Source organism: Rhinatrema bivittatum, chromosome 4, assembly GCF_901001135.1.
Source record: "Rhinatrema bivittatum chromosome 4, aRhiBiv1.1, whole genome shotgun sequence".
NCBI classification, from domain to species: domain Eukaryota; kingdom Metazoa; phylum Chordata; class Amphibia; order Gymnophiona; family Rhinatrematidae; genus Rhinatrema; species Rhinatrema bivittatum.
Window position 1 is genome coordinate 388,404,548 of NC_042618.1, and position 18,681 is coordinate 388,423,228.

General features: G+C 46.6%; 1 long non-coding RNA gene across 1 annotated transcript in view; it reads right to left on the reverse strand.

Moving 5' to 3' along the window:
- Positions 1 to 2,578: 2,578 nt before the first annotated feature.
- LOC115091106 overlaps positions 2,579 to 18,681 on the reverse strand; it is a 424,473-nt gene continuing 408,370 nt past the window's right edge. The window contains exons 5-7 of the long non-coding RNA XR_003856617.1: positions 7,796 to 7,976; positions 4,990 to 5,368; positions 2,579 to 3,008 (exon numbers count right to left, since the gene is read on the reverse strand). This is a non-coding gene — a long non-coding RNA (uncharacterized LOC115091106). The remainder of the gene's footprint in view (positions 3,009 to 4,989; positions 5,369 to 7,795; positions 7,977 to 18,681) is intronic.

An 18,681-nucleotide genomic window follows, 5' to 3' on the forward strand; every position in this document is an offset into this window, starting at 1 on the left:
GGGAGAAAGCCACCTAAGAGCCCTGCTGGCTGGCTCGGATACCTCTATGCAGGGAAATGTAACATTGGAAGGAATATGGCAAGCATTAAAAGTGATAGAGAAATCTATCCAAACATTATCGTTAGTAACTCTGGACACCAGGGATCAGATTGTGTTAAATAACAGCCTTATTACAACTTATAGTAAAAAAACAGAGGAATTTGAAAAAAGAATGGACACTACAGAGAATATTCAAAGTAAATTGATTACCTCTGAAAAGATTTTGAATAAAAGGCAAGAAGGAGTGGAGAATGCACTTAGGGGTAGATTTTATAAAACTACGGGCGCATGTACTTTTGTTCGCACACCAGGCACAAACAAAAGTATGCTGGATTTTATAAGATACGCACGTAGCCGCGCGTATCTTACAAAATCCGGGGTCGGCACGCGCAAGGGGGTGCACATTTGTGCACCTTGCGCGCGCCGAGCCCTGCGCGCGCTGCCCGTTCCCTCCGAGGCTGCTCCGAAATCAGAGCGGCCTCAGAGGGAATTTTCCTTCCACCCCCCTCTCACCTTCCCCTCCCTTCCCCTACCTAACCAACCCCCCTGGCCCTATCTAACCCCCCTACCTTTATTCGAAAAGTTACGCCTGCCTCCGGGCAGTAGTAACTTATGCGCACCAGCTGTCTGCTGGCGCGGCAGGTCCCAACACAGGCCGCTGTGTCAGGGCACTTGGCCACACCCCCGGATCGCCCACACGCCCCTGAACACGCCCCCGAGCTGACACACGCCCCCTGGCCATGCCCCGACCACCCCTTTTTGCAAGCCCCGGGACTTACGCGCGTCCCGGGGCTTGCCCGTGCCACTGAGCCTATGCAAAATAGGCTCGGTGCGCGCAGGGGCATTTTAAAAGGGTTACGCATGTACCTTATGCACGTAACCCTTTTAAAATCCGGCCCTTAGAGCACACAAATCTGAGAGTACATAATTTTCCTGTTTTAAGATTAATCTCCTCACTAGATCTCTTTAAAACATATTTACATCACGTGTTAAAAGTTCCAGAAGCTGCTACTCCAGTTATTGTAAAAGCGTATTACCTTCAACAATCGCAGCATGCCAGGGAGGAAGGAAGGGAACCAGAGGGGAATGCCCCTGAAAGTTTCAATTTAACAAATATTTTGGAATCTTCTTTAGAAACTGAGGTTTCTCAAAGAAAGACATTGTTAATCTATTTTGCTTTTCTCTCTGAACACAACCAGATATTGAGATTATTCCTTAGAAATAGACAATTACCTTTCTACGGAAAACCTATTTGGATATACCCTGATCAAATAAAAAACACACAAATACGTCAAAATAATTTTCTATGGATGCGTCCAGAGGTCCTTCAGTTAGGGGCAACCTACATATTAAAAATTCCCTGCAAATGTTTAATTAGATATTTGAATGTTCAATATGTGTTATATGAACCAGACCAGTTAAGAGCTTTTTTGGTGGCAAGATCCCAAATAGCCCCAGTTGTTAGCCCTGCTCTAGAAAGTTAACGCCCAGCACTATTCACTGCATGTTTCTTTAAAATATATATTATTACTGCTTAAATAGTATGCTCCTTTTCTGCCCCCCTCAATTTTCTTATAATTTTGATATTTGGAATCATAAGCTTATTTCTATTATTGAAGAATTTTTGGTTTATTAATAATGTTTTCTGTGTACCAGTATCTATTTTACTGTACAAGGTCTATATAATTGGAGATTGTTTTGAAAATTAAAATTAAAAAAAAAAGACTCAGATCTAGTGGGGGGTGCCTTGGGATGCTATGGTACCAACATTGGTTTAATTATTTTGGGGGCTAGATGGGATCAAGTGATAGGTGCTAACATATGTTTGAATTATTCAGGGAGTGGAAGGTAGAAGAATTGTGTCTTCCTTACTGTTAACAACATTTTTGTAACTTAACCATCTATATTTGAATATAGCCAGTTAGGTCTGGGTAGTGCTGAATATCAGTGCTACCTGGCAAAGTTTGAACCCTGTCTACTGAATCGCCCTGCACTACCTTATTTTAAACTGGATACGTTTTAGCTGGTACTAATCTGGCTAAAACTTATCTGGTCAACAAGGGAGGGTGAGAAGGAATATATTTAAAACCATTGGTTTATCTAGCAAAGGCCTAAACTTAGCTGGATAAACCTTTTGAATATGGACCTCTGTGTTTCTTTGTTAATTCTATCTACTATTTACTATATCCGTGCTAAACTAATGCATACTTTAGGAAGAGACAGATGAAAACTAGGTACTACTTATAAATACAGTATTACCAAATCAAGAAATTACTTTCCCTGCACATTTTTCATGTCTATTATAAATGAATTAACTTAAAATTAAAGGCATTTTTAAGTTTTATAGTTCTCAAAAGTTTTTTAAAAATTCCTTTAGGATATGCTAAAATGGAATTAAACATCATTATAGAGACTTTGACACTTTGCCCGCCAATGATCCAAATTAAAGAAACCAGGCTGTGTACATAATGATGTAATTACATGCAGTCATGAACAGTTTAATTACTATAAGCTTGAACAAGCTCATTTTTTTTATTTCCAAAGGCACTTCAAAAATTTTAGCTGTACATACTCAAATGCTTTTTTGGTATATTAATATTGTAGTAGTTCTTATTGTAGATAATCAATGTGGAAATGTACAGAATATGTAATACAGACTAAAGATTAGACTGTGCTTAGATTTTTCTTAAAATGTGTTTTAAAGGAAGTCAATGGCAAGTGCTGTGCATTGCCATACAGAGGAGCTGGATTTGATACCTGGGCCTGGCTTCTGCTACCCAGGTTACTTTGGACTGGGGATGCTACAGAAACAGTGTTTACAGTTCCTGGGGAGCAGGCCCAGACATAGGCACAGGCAATGTAGGTAACTGCCTCTGGCATCAATGTCTTCTTCTGGGCTTGCAGACAGCATCCATGAATGCTACCTTGCCACTGGTCCAGGAGCATCAAAGTCCTTGCTATCTCCTGCCCTGCAAAAAGGAAAAGTGTACATACTTTCAGTATACATACCATGTGTGCTTTACTCTTCATACTTATAGGACCTTCCTTTTTGGGTAACACAACAGCTCCATGGGCCCTACTGAAACTCCTCCTGCTACACCGCAATCTATTTATCAAGAATTCCTGGGGGTCAGAAAGCTGCCATGAAGCATTTGTAAACCACCAGCAGGCATGGACAGAGGATTCACAAATTGGCATGGCTCTTGACTGCTGGTCCCATCAGTCTTGAGCACCATTTCATATTAAAAAAAACAAAACATAAACATATCCCAGTGTAATTGGGTGGCCATTTTCTGGCCAATAGAATATGTCCCAGCTCTTTACAAACATGCTGTATGTGGGTTCAGCTTCTCTGAGTGTTCTGAGTATGACAGAGGTTTAGATCTTGCCTGTCTGATATCAGTGCTAAGGAAAAACTCACCATTGGGATGAGTGTTAGGAGACTATCTAATCCACAGCAGCCAAAGGGTGTGGGGCATAAGCAAAGATAGGAATCTAAGATCTGGAGTCCTACTTGAGTTTGGAGCTATGTCTTCACTGAGTGGCAGCATAGTGCAGTGATTTCCATGAATAAGACTCAGAGGAGTGTTGAGGAAATGGGTTCTAGGATAGGAGTTCCAGGAAGTCCAGAAGAGCGATGAGAGAAAGAGAGTCTTATGATTTGGGAACCAGAATTCAGGAAAGTGAAAGAGGAAGGGCATCCTACCAACCAGTGAAAGTGCACCAGAGTCTGAATCAGCTACAAGCAGCCCAAGACTCTAAGGAGAGAGAAAGAGATAGATAATGATCTAGAAAAAATAGATCTCATCTACTAAACATCTAGGGGTAGATTTTCAAAGGGGTACGCGTGTAGGATACGCGCGTACCCCCCAAAAACCTACCCCAAACCCCCCCTGCATGCGCCGAGCCTATTTTGCATAGGCTCGGTGGCACGCACAAGCCCCGGGACGCACGTAAGTCCCGGGGCATGCATGGAGAGGCGTGCAGGGGGGGGTGGTGGGGGCGTAGCGGTTGTGACGCTGCGTTTCAGGGGCGTGGCGTGGGTGACACGACGTTTCGTGGGCGGCACTGCGGGCATGGTTTCGGCCCCGGGGGCATTCCGGGGGCGTGGCCGTGCCCTCCGGAACAGCCCCCGGGTCGGGTGATGGCGCGCCAGCAGCCCGCTGGCGCGCGCATATTTACGTCTGCCTCTGGCAGGCGTAAATCCGGCGATAAAGGTAGCCCCCCTACCTTTATCGCCGGATTTACCCCCCCGGTTTAGATAGGGCCGGGGGGATGGGTTAGGTAGGGGAAGGGAGGGAACAGAGGCAGGCTGCGCGGCTCGGTGCGCGCAGGCTGCCCAAAATTTGCAGCCTTGCGTGCGCCGATCCCGGATTTTAATGGATATGCGCGGCTACGCGTGTATCTATTGAAATCCTGCGTACTCTTGTTCGCGCCTGGTGCGCGAACAAAAGTACGCGTTCGCGCTAAATTATAAAATCTACCCACTAGTTGGCTGGGGGGTGCAGGGTGGAATTGATACCTTTCTCATAGATCTGACTGTTTTGGGGTCAGGAGGTAAAGAAAATCAGTATCTTTTTAGTTTCATTTTGGATTGAGGTAATTTTGGAAAACCATTCACAAGTGTTTCATGTTTGGACATTAATTTCCCTTCCAACAGTCATTAAAGCTTTTTTTTTTCAACAGAAACAGGTTTGGAGCTTGACTACTGAGCAGGAAGAGCCCCTTTGAGTACAAAACCTTTATGTCCTTTAAGAAACTCTGCATTTTACCCCTTTACAGGAACCATGGGAGGTCATGGTGCCTTGTGTCATATATGAACTTCCCCGTGTGGCCCATGCCCTGCACCTAAACTGGATGGGAGCTACTAATATTTCAGTGTGAGAATAGTCATTATTTTATTCATTTCATAGGAGCTCTTTATATGCCTTTCCTGTATATAATGCTCACTTTGATGGCCTTCAGGATGCAAAGTGTCCAGCTCTCCCACACCTCTCACAGTTGCCTCTGAAATGGTGCTGAGGACTATACCCATTCTCCTGCAGAGAAGAAGATGTGGCTTACAGGTCCCTCTGCTCTCATCCTGGCCTGCTTCTGCTTCACTTGGTCTCACCATTGTGGTTTAGGTCTTGCAATTTGATCATTGTGGAAGACTGCATTGAGCCTGTGATAGATCTTCTCTCACATCTGCTCTTTCCTTTATAAGCCCACGTTCTTGCATTCTTCCCATACAAGTTATTCTGGACCTTCATTACTTCATGAACCAGAAGGCCTATCTCTTTTGGCTGGAAGTTTGTCCTCTTAATTGTTCGTTAGATTGTACCCTGCCCTGAAACATGGAAGGGGGTTATAAATATTTTAAATAAATAAATAAATTGCACCTGTTTAGGAAGGCTGACATTGGGAGCAAATTCTTTTAGCGCATATAAAAGGGCATGTTCTACACGTTAATAATTTATGTAGGAACTTTTAAAAAAATAGATAGTACAAGTTTGCGCATAAGTTATACTTGCGTATGTTGATTGAACATACACACATGTGTATAATGTTGTGGTATATGTGGATTGTTTTCATTTAGGTGTGTGTAAAGTTGTCTATTAGGGATGTGAATCGTTTTTTGACGATTTAAAATATCGTCCGATATATTTTAAATCGTCAAAAATCGTTAGGGCCACGATACAATACCAATTCCCCCGATTTATCGTTAAAAAATCGTAAATCGGGGGAAGGGGGAGGGCAGGAAAACCGGCACACTAAAACCCCCTAAAACCCACCCCCGACCCTTTAAATTAAATCCCCCACCCTCCCGAACCCCCCCCAAATGCTTTAAATTACCTGGGGATCCAGCGGTGGTCCAGAACGGCGGCGGTCCGGAACGGCCCCCTCAATTGAATCCTGTTGTCTTCAGCTGGCGCCATTTTGCAAAATGGCCGCCGCAAAATGGCGGCGGCCATAGACAAAAACGATTTGACGCAGGAGGTCGTTCCGGACCCCCGCTGGACTTTTGGCAAGTCTTCTGGGGGTCAGGAGGCCCCCCCAAGCTGGCCAAAAGTTTCTGGGAGTCCAGCGGGGTTCAGGAAGCGATTTCTTGCCGCGAATCGTTTTCCGTACGGAAAATGGCGCCGGCAGGAGATCAACTGCAGGAGGTCGTTCAGCGGGGGTTCCGGACCGCCGCTGAACGACCTCCTGCAGTCGATCTCCTGCCGGCGCCATTTTCCATACGGAAAACGATTTGCGGCAAGAAATCGCTTCCTGAACCCCGCTGGACTCCCAGGAACTTTTTGCCAGCTTGGGGGGGCCTCCTGACCCCCACAAGACTTTCCAAAAGTCCAGCGGGGGTCCGGAACGACCTCCTGCATCGAATCATTTTTGTCTATGGCCGCTGCCATTTTGCGGCGGCCATTTTGCAAAATGGCGCCGGCTGAAGACAACAGGATTCAATTGAGGGGGCCGTTCCGGACCGCCGCCGTTCTGGACCACCGCTGGATCCCCAGGTAATTTAAAGCATTTGGGGGGGGGTTCGGGAGGGTGGGGGATTTAATTTAAAGGGTCGGGGGTGGGTTTTAGGGGGTTTTAGTGTGTCGGCTCACGATTTTAACGATTTTCACGATAGTTTGCACACCCAAACGGCAACAATACGATTCCCTCCCCCTCCCAGCCGAAATCGATCGTTAAGGCGATCGAGGACACGATTCACATCTCTATTGTCTATACATGGGATAGTCAGATCTGGACTAGTGTTTATTAGAGATGTGAATCGGAACCGGTATCGGTTCGGATTCTGGTTCCGATTCACATCATGAAATTTTTATCTTGCAGTCAGATCGGGTTTTTTTTATCGGCTGCGCCCGAGCCAATAACCAAAAAATACAGCCGACTCTTTAAAATGAGTTTGTTAGTATCCCCCCACCCTCCGGACCCACCACAAAAAATTTTTAAATACCTGGTAGTCCAGCGGGGGTCCCGGGAGCATTCTCCCGCGCTCGGGCCTTCAGCTGCCAGTAAACAAAATGGCGCTGTTGGCCCTTTGCCCTTAGCATGTGACAGGGTATCCGTGCCATTGGCCAGTCCCTGTCACATGGTAGGAGCAATGGACGGCCGGCGCCATCTTTAAAAATGGCGCGGGCCATCCAGTGCACCTACCATGTGACAAGGGCCGACCAATGGCACCGATAGCCCCTGTCACATGGTAAGAGCAAAGGGCCATCGGCGCCATTTTGATTAGTGGCAGCCGACAGCCCAAGCGCGGGAGAATGCTCCCAGGACCCCCGCTGGACCACCAAGTATTTAAAAATTTCGGGGGGTCTGGAGGGTGGGGGGATACTAACAAACTCATTTTAAAGGGTCAGGTTGTGTTTTTAAGTTGTGTCCTTTCTTCCCCCCCCCCCCCCATAACGATAAGAAAACCCACTAAATTAATCGTGGGGTTTCCTATTGCTATCGGGGCCCCCCCGATAATTGACGATATTGAAAATATCAGACGATATTTTCAATCGTCAGATAAACGATTCACATCCCTAGTGTTTATCCCCATAGCTTTCACTGGGGGTAACACCTGCACTGGTTCTGTCTGTCCCTCATGACAGGAAGTCTACAACTATCCTTCTGGCCTTAAGTTATATCTTGGGTGTAAGGAAAGCAGTGCATGTATGGATGATGAACTCATCATCTCTGCAGCCTGGGTTTGTTTATATTGGCCTTTGCTTCTGTTAAAGGGGTACCCTAAAAATAAAAAAATATAAAATAGATAACTTACCTGATCCTGAGGCTCCAGAGGGGCTGGCAGAGTCCGAATGGGTCCTGAGTTAAGAGGCCTTAGATGAGAAGGCCATAGGCAGTAATGGCAGCAGGCCTAAAGCTTATAACAGCGCTCTTTAAAGCTACATGAAATTGCCAGAAGCTGGAGAGTAAAAGTGGAGGCTCAAGAGGAAAGAAACCTGTAATAAAAAGAAAAAGAGAGAAAACCAAGATTACAGAAAGGACATTATAAAATGAAAAGCAGAGGTTACAGTGGGAAGCAATGCTTGTGATAAGTTCCCCTGCAAGAAGACAGAGCAGGGGAGAAAATAATAACAAATAATAATAAAAAAGAAAATCATTAAAACAAAGATCATGACACTCTCCTGTATAGATCACATCGAGACAGGCTTAGCCTTCAGGATGCCAGGAGGTCAGTAAGGCATCAGAGCTGGCATCATTGGAGCTAGCAATGGAACTGCAAAGGAGGAAGCCTATGGTGGTGATGTCAATAGAAATTTTGGTTGCAACAATGGCAGAGATCTGTGGGAGCAACAATGATATGGAAGCAGGACAGAGAAGTCAATCCCAACTGTGAGTGAAGCAGCCACTGTAGTCAGCTACAGGGTAGACCTGAATAGCGTTAGAGAGAAGGAGGAAGGCCACATTCAGCTCACAAATGCTTAGAGCTGAAGGAGCTATGGCAGTGGGCAGAAAGATGAGTGAGAAAAGAAGAAACAGGAGCTGGCAATAAAAGAAAGACATGATAAATGCTAGGGATGTGAATCGTGTCCTCGATCGTCTTAACAATCGATTTCGGCTGGGAGGGGGAGGGAATCGTATTGTTGCCGTTTGGGGGGGTAAAATATCGTGAAAAATCGTTAAAAATCGTTAAAAATCGAAAAATCGAAAAATCGAAAAACCGGCACATTAAAACCCCCTAAAACCCACCCCCGACCCTTTAAATTAAATCCCCCACCCTCCCGAACCCCCCCCAAATAACTTAAATAACCTGCGGGTCCAGCGGCGGTCCGGAACGGCAGCGGTCCGGAACGGGCTCCTGCTCCTGAATCTTGTCGTCTTCAGCCGGCGCCATTTTCCAAAATGGCGCCGAAAAATGGCGGCGGCCATAGACGAAAAAGATTGGACGGCAGGAGGTCCTTCCGGACCCCCGCTGGACTTTTGGCAAGTCTTGTGGGGGTCAGGAGGCCCCCCACAAGCTGGCCAAAAGTTCCTGGAGGTCCAGCGGGGGTCAGGGAGCGATTTCCCGCCGCGAATCGTTTTCGTACGGAAAATGGCGCCGGCAGGAGATCGACTGCAGGAGATCGTTCAGCGAGGCGCCGGAACCCTCGCTGAACGACCTCCTGCAGTCGATCTCCTGCCGGCGCCATTTTCCGTACGAAAACGATTTGCGGCGGGAAATCGCTCCCTGACCCCCGCTGGACCTCCAGGAACTTTTGGCCAGCTTGTGGGGGGCCTCCTGACCCCCACGAGACTTGCCAAAAGTCCAGCGGGGGTCCGGAAGGACCTCCTGCCGTCCAATCTTTTTCGTCTATGGCCGCCGCCATTTTTCGGCGCCATTTTGGAAAATGGCGCCGGCTGAAGACGACAAGATTCAGGAGCAGGAGCCCGTTCCGGACCGCCGCTGGACCCGCAGGTTATTTAAGTTATTGGGGGGGGATTTAATTTAAAGGGTCGGGGGTGGGTTTTAGGGGGTTTTAGTGTGCTGGCTCACGATTCTAACGATTTATAACGATAAATCGTTAGAATCTGTATTGTATTGTGTTCCATAACAGTTTAAGACGATATTAAAATTATCGGACGATAATTTTAATCGTCCTAAAACGATTCACATCCCTAATAAATGCATGTATAATGGGCATGTAAAGACTGTAAGAAGGCCATTGAAATGCGATCGAGTAGGAGCACAAGCTATGGGAACAGCGCAGAGGCCGATAAATGTGATCCACTTAAAAAGTAGGAAGATGAGAAAACTGTAACAATCCAGAAGTAACACACTAAAAATTTTTTTGAGGCAGGCCACATGACTAAATGCTGCAGGACAGCTGAGAAAAGGGCCAAGATGGTGCTCCAGTGTGCCGAAGATCCAGAAGTGATGCATCAAGGGAGAACAGAGAAAGAAATGTTGAGTTGTGATCAAGCCAACAGAGGGGTTGTGGCAACAGCGATGAGCATCGGTGTGATTGACCAGAGCAATTTTAAAAATGAAGAGCCACGATCCCATAAAGAACCAGAGAAAGAGAAAGGCAAGAGGACTACAATGCCCTGACCTTTTCTGCACATCAAGTCTAGACACAAGGAAGGAAAAGAATCACTAATACAAAAAAAAAAAGTAAGAGACCACAAAGATCCAGAAATACCCTGGCAGGAAGCTGTGAACAGGTGGTGACACTTGTGCGCCGAAGAAAAGAAGAGAGCGGATGTGCATCGGAAGACCTGCTCTGACCAAGAAAAGAAACGGGAGAATTAATCTGACCAGCAGCGGTCAGCATTGATAACAAAAGCTGCCTCTGCTGGGGTGTCCTTCTCCTGACTCCAGAACCACCACATAAAATAAAAAAAATAAAAAAATAAAGAAGAAGCCTACCAGCCCCCTGCTGCCACTGCCAGATCTACTCTAGTGAGTACCTTTGGGCTTATTTAAAAGTAATTTTATTTTTCAAAGGAAAAGTGTTGCAATTTGACTGGAAGCTCTAATATAAATAAAAAGTTCAGGCAATGATAGAAAATGTCACTAATGATGTCATAAAAAACTCATGATCTTTGGGGGGGGGGGGGGGAAGCTATCAATTTAGCATAAAATAAGGAAAACTAAGCACAATTAGAGTAAGTAAATATAATCCACAACTAAGGGGACCTGGGTAAAACCTTCACTCCTCCTCCAAAGTAACTTTTAAACACCCAATGAAAAGCACTACAAGTTAAAGATATAAAATTAAGAAACAACAAAGGAATCTTGATCAGGGTCAGCAGGAAGAAATATAAAGAATAGCCAAATAGCCAAATAAACGTTTTTAAAACGAATAGACTTCAAAGAAACAAAAAATTAACAAATATTGCTGGGGACTTTGAGGCTTCAACAGGACTCAGGATAGCTTAAGAAAATTAAAAGAAGCTGGAAAATATTTCTACCAACAAAATAAACACTTTGTAAAACATAAAGGGGCTAATGTAATAAGGTGCGCTGAAGCTGCTGCAAGTTTGTACGTGTATGTATGCGCGTTTGTACACGTTTTTCCATGCAAAGCTCTATATGGGGATGTAATAAGAGTTTTGTGTGCAGGAAGAAAGTGCGTAAAACTTGCTTATAGACCTGGGGTTTTTCTGAGCGAGTGCATACTAATGGCATGCAAAGAAGGCGATTATCTATTCACGGGCAATGTAGGGAGCTCTGGTGTGATTTCTATGACGGAAATGTCAGATTGTGTGCAGATGTTCCTGATGCTGTGGAATATCCTGCGTCTTCGCCAAAGGTTGACAGCAGCAGAAGGTTTGACAGGTGACAGAGGTCATGGCAGGAGAGAGAGGATTAGGAGGGAGCAGGCGGAGAGGAGGGATCGTGAGGAGCAGGCTGTTCCAGATGGAAGGTTATAGAGACAGTGGATATTTTGCCTCAGGGCCATGCAGCTGAGGATGCCAGAGTCGGATGTGGTGAGGACCTACAAATTGAGCTCCAGGGCTAATATGAGCCTGTATGAAGAACTCAGAGAGGATCCCCCTCACAGGGCGTGGACATGCCATTCTAAGCCTGGTGAAGCTGATGGAGATCTTCATTTACTGGCCACTGGTTCTTTCCAGAATAAAGTGGCTGTGGTGGCTGGCATGGAGCAATCCACGTTCTCTTGTCACTTCACCCAGGTACTGAGGGCCATGCTGAAGAGAGTGAAGCAGTACATCAGATACCCACAGCAGCTTCAGGAATAGCTACAAATGAAGAGAGCATTTTTTATATATTTGGCATGCCAATTGCGATGAATGCTCTAGATTGTATCCATGTGGCTCTCTCCCCTCCTCATGAAAGGGAGATGGCATACCAGAATCAGAAACATTAGCACTCCCCTAACATGCAAGTGGTGAGCAATGCTAAACTGAAGACTCTCAGCGCTGTGGCAAAATTCCCTGGTAGCAGCCATGATTCATTCATCCTGGTGCAGTCAGCACTGGCTGAGTAGTTCACAGAAGGGAAAGGCAGGTTGCTTGGTAAGATATAAAAAAGTGACTTCTTTTTCATTATTTGCTATCTTGGGATGGGGTGTGCAGTTAAAAACAGAAGTGTGCAGAGGATGGAATAAAAGTCTAGTTGGTATGTGCTTTCTGTTATATGTGGGCCCTATTAAATTTGTTATTTACCTGTGAAGTCTTATGTGTTACCTTTAGCTTTGCATTTTAGCATACATACTTGAGAAATAATATTATACCCTGGGAGCTTTCAAGCTGACATGTTTACCTGATTAGTAGTTATCAGAGCAAACATGATTCGGTCAGAATGTACTAATATGCATGCAGTCAGATTTAGTTAAGTCATCATTGTACATGCTGTATGCTACATATGTGCTTTCATGCCTAATAATATGCCGCACATGGCAGCATGCAGTGCTGAGCATCTAAGGCAGAACTGTAAGGGTTTATAGGGTCATGGGTGAACAGTGTGCATGATAAAATATTTGAGTGGTTAACTCACAGGGGTGGGTAAAGATGGCAGGGAACTTTCAGGAAATGCAATCATATTTTGTTTTAGAAAAGATATTTTTATGTGTGTCTGTTCTACAGGTGATGCTGGCTATGGATGCAGGTCGTGGCTGCTGACGCCATTGGCAGTGCCTTGAAATGCTACTGAAAGAAAATATCAGGAGGCATATGTCAAAACCAGGAGGGTAATAGAGTGCACATTTGGTTTACATAAAAGTAGATTCCAGTGCCTGGACCGCTCAGGAGGGGCTCTCCAATACTCACCTGAAAAAATAGCAGATATTGTGGGAGCATGCTGTATGCTCCACAATATAGCCCTTTATTATGGTATCGAGCAGGAACTGAACTTGTATCTAGCAATAGAGCCGGAGATGTGTACTCCAGTCCCAGAAATTGACAACATTGCGAAGGGGAATGAGATAAGGCAAAAGGTGATCATTGACTATTTTGATTCAGCAGTACCACTCCCTCTTAGACTGTGCCAGAAAGGTCTGGAATCATGTTAAAGGGTCTGATTTCTGTTTTTTTACATACTGTTTACTGTATTCATAATAAATATGTGTTTGTTTATGAAATATCTGTATTTTTAAAGTTCTCTATCTGCATTATATGCTGTCCTTGGTATGAATAGTCTTCGGGGGTTTCCAGCATATGGATGCATAATTTTATAACATGCCTGCACCAGCGTGCGCATGTTATAAAATCTGGGGCGGCGCACACAAAGGGGAGTAGAATTTGGCAAGTTTCACATGGTGATGCATTGCAGCCTTCCCCAGTTCCCTCCCAGTCACCTCCAATAAAGGAGCCAACTGCCTGCGTGTACTTCCCCGGCACAGCAGCAAATGACCGCTGTACCGGCGCCTCCAGCCCCACTCCTCCTTACTCCCCGGACCGCCCCTTTTCTTCAGCCTGGCTCATGTGCATGTAAAAAGGGTTACGTGCGCGGCCGGGCCCATTTTAAAATGTGTGCAGCATGCACAAGGCCCTGCCGCACACGTAACCCCCGTTTTTTATGTGCACAGGCCATTTAAAATCAGGCTAACAGGGAGCAATTATATAATTTTGCAAATGTTAGCCAGCAAATACATGCATAAGTTACATCTATTTTAAAAGTGGACATACGTGCACAAGTCCACTTTGGAAATGATCCCACCTATCTATCCATACACACACAATTCCACCTACTAAAATATACACAGACATTTTTCAGTAAAATTTGCATACAAAAAATCCATTCTGATCTGAGATATATCTTAATTCCTTTTACCCCATTCACCCAGGGCAGTTTGAGGGTCCTGCCCCCTTATTATTTTTTAAAAGATTCCACTTTCATATTGTTAGAAAACAAATCCACATCCCTATTCAATATTTTCATAAATTATATTAAAGTAGGGAAGATTTGATCTTTTGCAGAGTAGTAGCCATAGCACTCCTGAAGAAAACCAGATTTTTTTGCAGGTTGTGTCACCTTATAAAACCAACCTAAGAATTATCTGCAGATGGTGTTGAGTTTTTGACACCCCTTACGTCTATATTTCAGATGTTACATCTTATATGTAACTCTATTTTTGGTATTTTGATGTTGTTACAGTAGAGTCAAATATTTTTTTTACATTTAATATAATGCAACTTGAATCCTTTTCCTTCAGCCATTTACCTTTTTGGGGGCAATTTTCAAAGTAATAAATATCAAGTTATTCTTATAAATTGGCTGTCTGAGAAAGGCCTTCCATGAATATGTTAAAAGTATAAGAAGGGTTCAATAATGTACATACTGTTACGAATCTTGACTGCGGGGGTCCCTTACCTCTTTGGCTGCCGGCCGAGCCACGGCATTCCCCGGCTGCTCTCAGGCATTTCCGCGGCGGCATCTCCACGAGGGAGACGCCACCAAGCTCCTGCTCCAAGCCCTGCCCCTTAGATGCACACACATGCAAGGGTTCGGGCTTTAAAGGGGCTGTGGTGGGAAATCTTGGCCTGGCCCCTGGGATGACATCAGTCACAGCTGGGTATTTAAACCCAGCAGCTCCCTTCATACCTCGCCTTGCAACGAGGTTTGCTTGCATGAGTCTTGCAAGTTGCAGTCCTTACCTGTTCCTGCCTTGTTCCTTCTCCAGCCCTTCCTTGCCTGTTCCTGGCTCCTGATTTTGGCTCGGCTCCTGGCTCCTGACTTCGGCTCGTCTCCTGAAATTCTGCTGTCTGCCGCCATCCCTGACTCCTGGTTAACTCCGTCCTGAAGACCTCGCCTAAGTCCAAGCGGCTCGGGTCCTCATGGGCTCCTCCTGGGGGGACCTCGGGCTTCCAGTTGTGAAGTTCCAGTTGGTCTCCTGGTTCCAGCTACTCCTCCACTCTGCAACTTCTGGACTACTCTTCAGGTACTGGCCTTCAGGAGACCGCACATAAGTCCAAGCAGCTCGGATCCTCAAGGGCTCCTCCTGGGGGGATCTCGGGCTTCCAGTGGTGAAGATTCGGTGGGTCTCCTGACTTGAACCGCCTCCTGGCTACGACCTCCACCGTGGGCCTTCTCACGGTGTGCCTTCATCATGTCTAGCCAGCTCAAAGGTCCACAAACTCAACAGTTTGTAAGGCCATGGACCCGGCGGACTTGGCCGGCCTGCAGGCCATTCCTGGAATCGCCCAGTGGCTACAACAGCAGCAACATTGCTTAGATGTCCTGACAGCGACAGTAGAGAGGCTGGCAAACCGTTTGGACTCCACACCTCCAGTAGCACCTCCTGCTTCAGTGCCAACACCTATTCCCGGACCTGCGGCCCCTACACAACTACCTACGTTGCCCAGGTACTCCAGGGAAGCAAAACAGTGCCGTGGGTTCCTTAACTAATGCTAGATTCACTTCACATTACTGCCAACTCAGTTCCCGACGGATCTGGTAAAGACCAGCTATGTTATGTCTTAGTTAGAGGGCAGGGCCCTGGCCTGGGCTTCCCCTTTATGGGAATGTAACGATCCTATTTTTGGAAACTTGCAACAGTTCATGTCCACATTTAGACACATCTTTGATGAACCTGCCTGTAAATCTATGGTGGTTGCCAAATTGCTACGACTACACCAAGGCTCTTGTTCTCTTGCCGAATATGCGGTCATATTCCTCACGCTGGCCACCGAGCTGGACTGGAGGGAAGACAGTCTTCATGGTATATTCTTGAAAGGATTGTCTTCACGCCTCAAGGATGAGATAGTGGCTTGGGATCTTCTGGACGACCTTGATGACATGATCGATCTGGCAGGAAGAGTCGGCCATCTACTCCAACAATGGTTCTGTGAAGGGAGATCGCTTCATAGACTGGTTAACCTGGCACCTACATTCTCTCGACCATTGTCCTCACCCTCCGCTTCTTCAAGCAACCAAGGGGTGGAGCCTATGCAGCTGGGGCGAAGCCCTCTTTCTCAAGAGGAAAGAAGACATCGACGCTTGCTAGGCCTTTGCCTATACTGTGGCAATAAAGGGCATTTTTTAGCCCAGTGTGGTGAGAGGCCGGAAAACGCCAGAATCTAGGTGTCATCGGGGAGCTGACCCTAGGTAGTACTAATTCTGCTCCTCAATGTACCGCACCAGTTACTCTCGAATTCCCTGGTGGTTCCTTCGACACTTTGGCATTGGTTGACTCGGGAGCCAGAGAAAACTTCATTCTCGACGATCTCATTCGGCAATTACAGCTCACCTTGCAACCTCGAGTTCCTCCACTCTGAGTTTCTTCGATTGACGGAACTCCCCTCCTGGGGAGCATCTCTACCAGCACTAAACCTTTAACTTTCCATACTGGCTTCTTGCACACTGAGGAGATTTCATTCCTTGTACTAGAGAAGGGCATTCATCCGATCGTCCTGGGCTTGCCTTGGCTTCAAAGACACTCTCCTATCATCCACTTGGACACCTTGCAATTAGTGGCTTGGAGCCCACAATGCTTCTCTTTCTGTTTACCAGCCTTACCATGACCCAGTATACCGTTGTTGGTGACCTCCCTCACGTTGCCACCTCAGTACTCCGAATACAAGGATGTATTCTCCAAGGAGATGGCAGAATTACTGCTGGAACATCGACCATTCGATTGCGCTATCGATCTACTGCCTGGAACAACTTCACCTTTAGGTTGGGTATACTCCTTGTCCCTTCCGGAGACACAAGCTATGTCCAAATACATTCACCCTTCGAACTCACCTGCAGGAGCAGGATTCTTCTTTGTCCCAAAGAAAGATGGTTCTCTTAGACCTTGCATAGATTACTGTGGCCTCAACGCCATCACGCGCAAAGACAGATACCCTCTGCCGCTTATCCCAGAACTCCAGGACTGATTACAAGGAGCCAAGGTGTTCACAAAACTCGATCTCCGTGGGGCCTACAACCTCGTGAGAATTTGTCCTGGGGACAAATGAAAGACCGTGTTCAATACACGCGACGGACACTACGAGTACCTCGTCATGCCATTCGGGCTATGCAATGCCCCGGCAGTCTTCCAAAACTTGATGAACGAGGTACTACGTGATAAGTTCCATTCATCTGTCATTGTCTATTTGGATGACATTCTAATTTACTCTAAGGACATTCCTACACATAGTCAGCAAGTAAAACAGGTGCTACAGTTACTGAGAGACAACCGTCTGTTAGCCAAATTGGAAAAATGCCTATTTGAACAAGAGTCATTACCCTTCTTGGGGTATATTGTGTCTTACACCGGGTTCCACATGGACCCAGACAAAGTGTCTGCCATTCGAGATTGACCACAACCTGTGGGGGTCAAGGCCCTCCAGTGGTTTCTTGGCTTCGCCAATTTCTACAGACAATTTATACCTCATTATTCTCAGAAAGTAGCGCCTCTTACCGCCCTCACAAAGAAAGGAGCTAACGCCAAGGAGTGGTCTGTAACAACACATCAACCTTTTGAAGACTTAAAACAGGCCTTTCTAGAGGACACTTGCCTACATCACCCAGACCCTCTTACGACCCTTTATAGTATAGGTAGATGCTTCTGACCTGGCAGTGGGTGCTGTACTCAGTCAAATCTCCAACAGGGGCAAGCTATTCCCTGTTACACTCCTTCACCTACCTTCGCGGCATGGAGCTGCCGATGTTCTTTGCGGCAGGAGCCGTAGCCAGCCTGTTTACTTCACCGTAGCAGGATCCACGGACTTTGGTATGTCTTTCCTGCATGGCGGGCCCTGCCGCCGAGCTTCAATGCAGCTGGAGTCGCCGCCGACGTCTTCTCCATCTTCGCGGCCCAGAGGCTGCAGTCCCCGGGCTTTCCTGGTAGATGGAGCCACCCTCAGTCCTTCCTGCAGTGGCAGGAGCTGCGGCTGACATCGGGGCCTGCTTCACAGCCCAGCTCTGCTCCGTCTCCTCAGTGTTTGTGCAGGGCCTCTGTCCAGGGTCCTGCATTTCCTGTCTTCCTAGGGTGCGGGCCATGCCTCCTTCACAGATTTAAAGGGCCCATGGCCAGATATGCCCTGGACCCCACCTAGACTCCTCCCAGGGTGTCTCCTGATCTTCAGCCCTATGTAAGGGTTCAGCTTCCAGTCCTTAGTTGCCTTTGCAAGGAGATAGTTCCTCTCCAGGACTTCTCGCCTTCGCTCCTGCTGGTATTTCCTGTTTCTTGTGGGATCCCTCATCATTCTTCATGTCCTGGTCTCTTCTGGATATCCCTTGTCTTCTCCTGATGTTCCGTGGTCTTCCTGATGTTGTATGATGTTCCTGATGTTCCTTCTGATGCCACGTCTCTGCTTCTGCTTCCTGGACCCTTGGTTCCTCATTGCTATCTCTTCTGGTGTGCCATGTCATGTCTCGTCACCTCGTGGCATGAGCCTGTCTTCTCGTCTGCAGCTCAAGCCTCCGGAGGGTCATCCTTGCCTGAAGCCAAGTCTCATCTTGGTCCCGTGTCTCATGCCTGAAGCCAAATCTCATCTTGGTCCCTTACGCTGCATCTCATCTCGGCCCTCGAATATTCTTGTGGCTGCTCCGTCCATGCCTAAGACTCTGACTGAACCTGCTCCGTTCCAGCGTGGTCCGTGACCAGCCATGGGCAGCTGTGTAGGGCGCATCTCGGTGAAGGCTTCTACTGAATCTTCGCCATGTTCCGGCTTCATCTTCTTTGTATTCGTCTGGAGTCTGCTTCATGGCCAGTCCCGTGGGTCCGCCCTGTGGTGGGCTGTGTAGGGCACGCTGTGTCACAGCCTCAACCC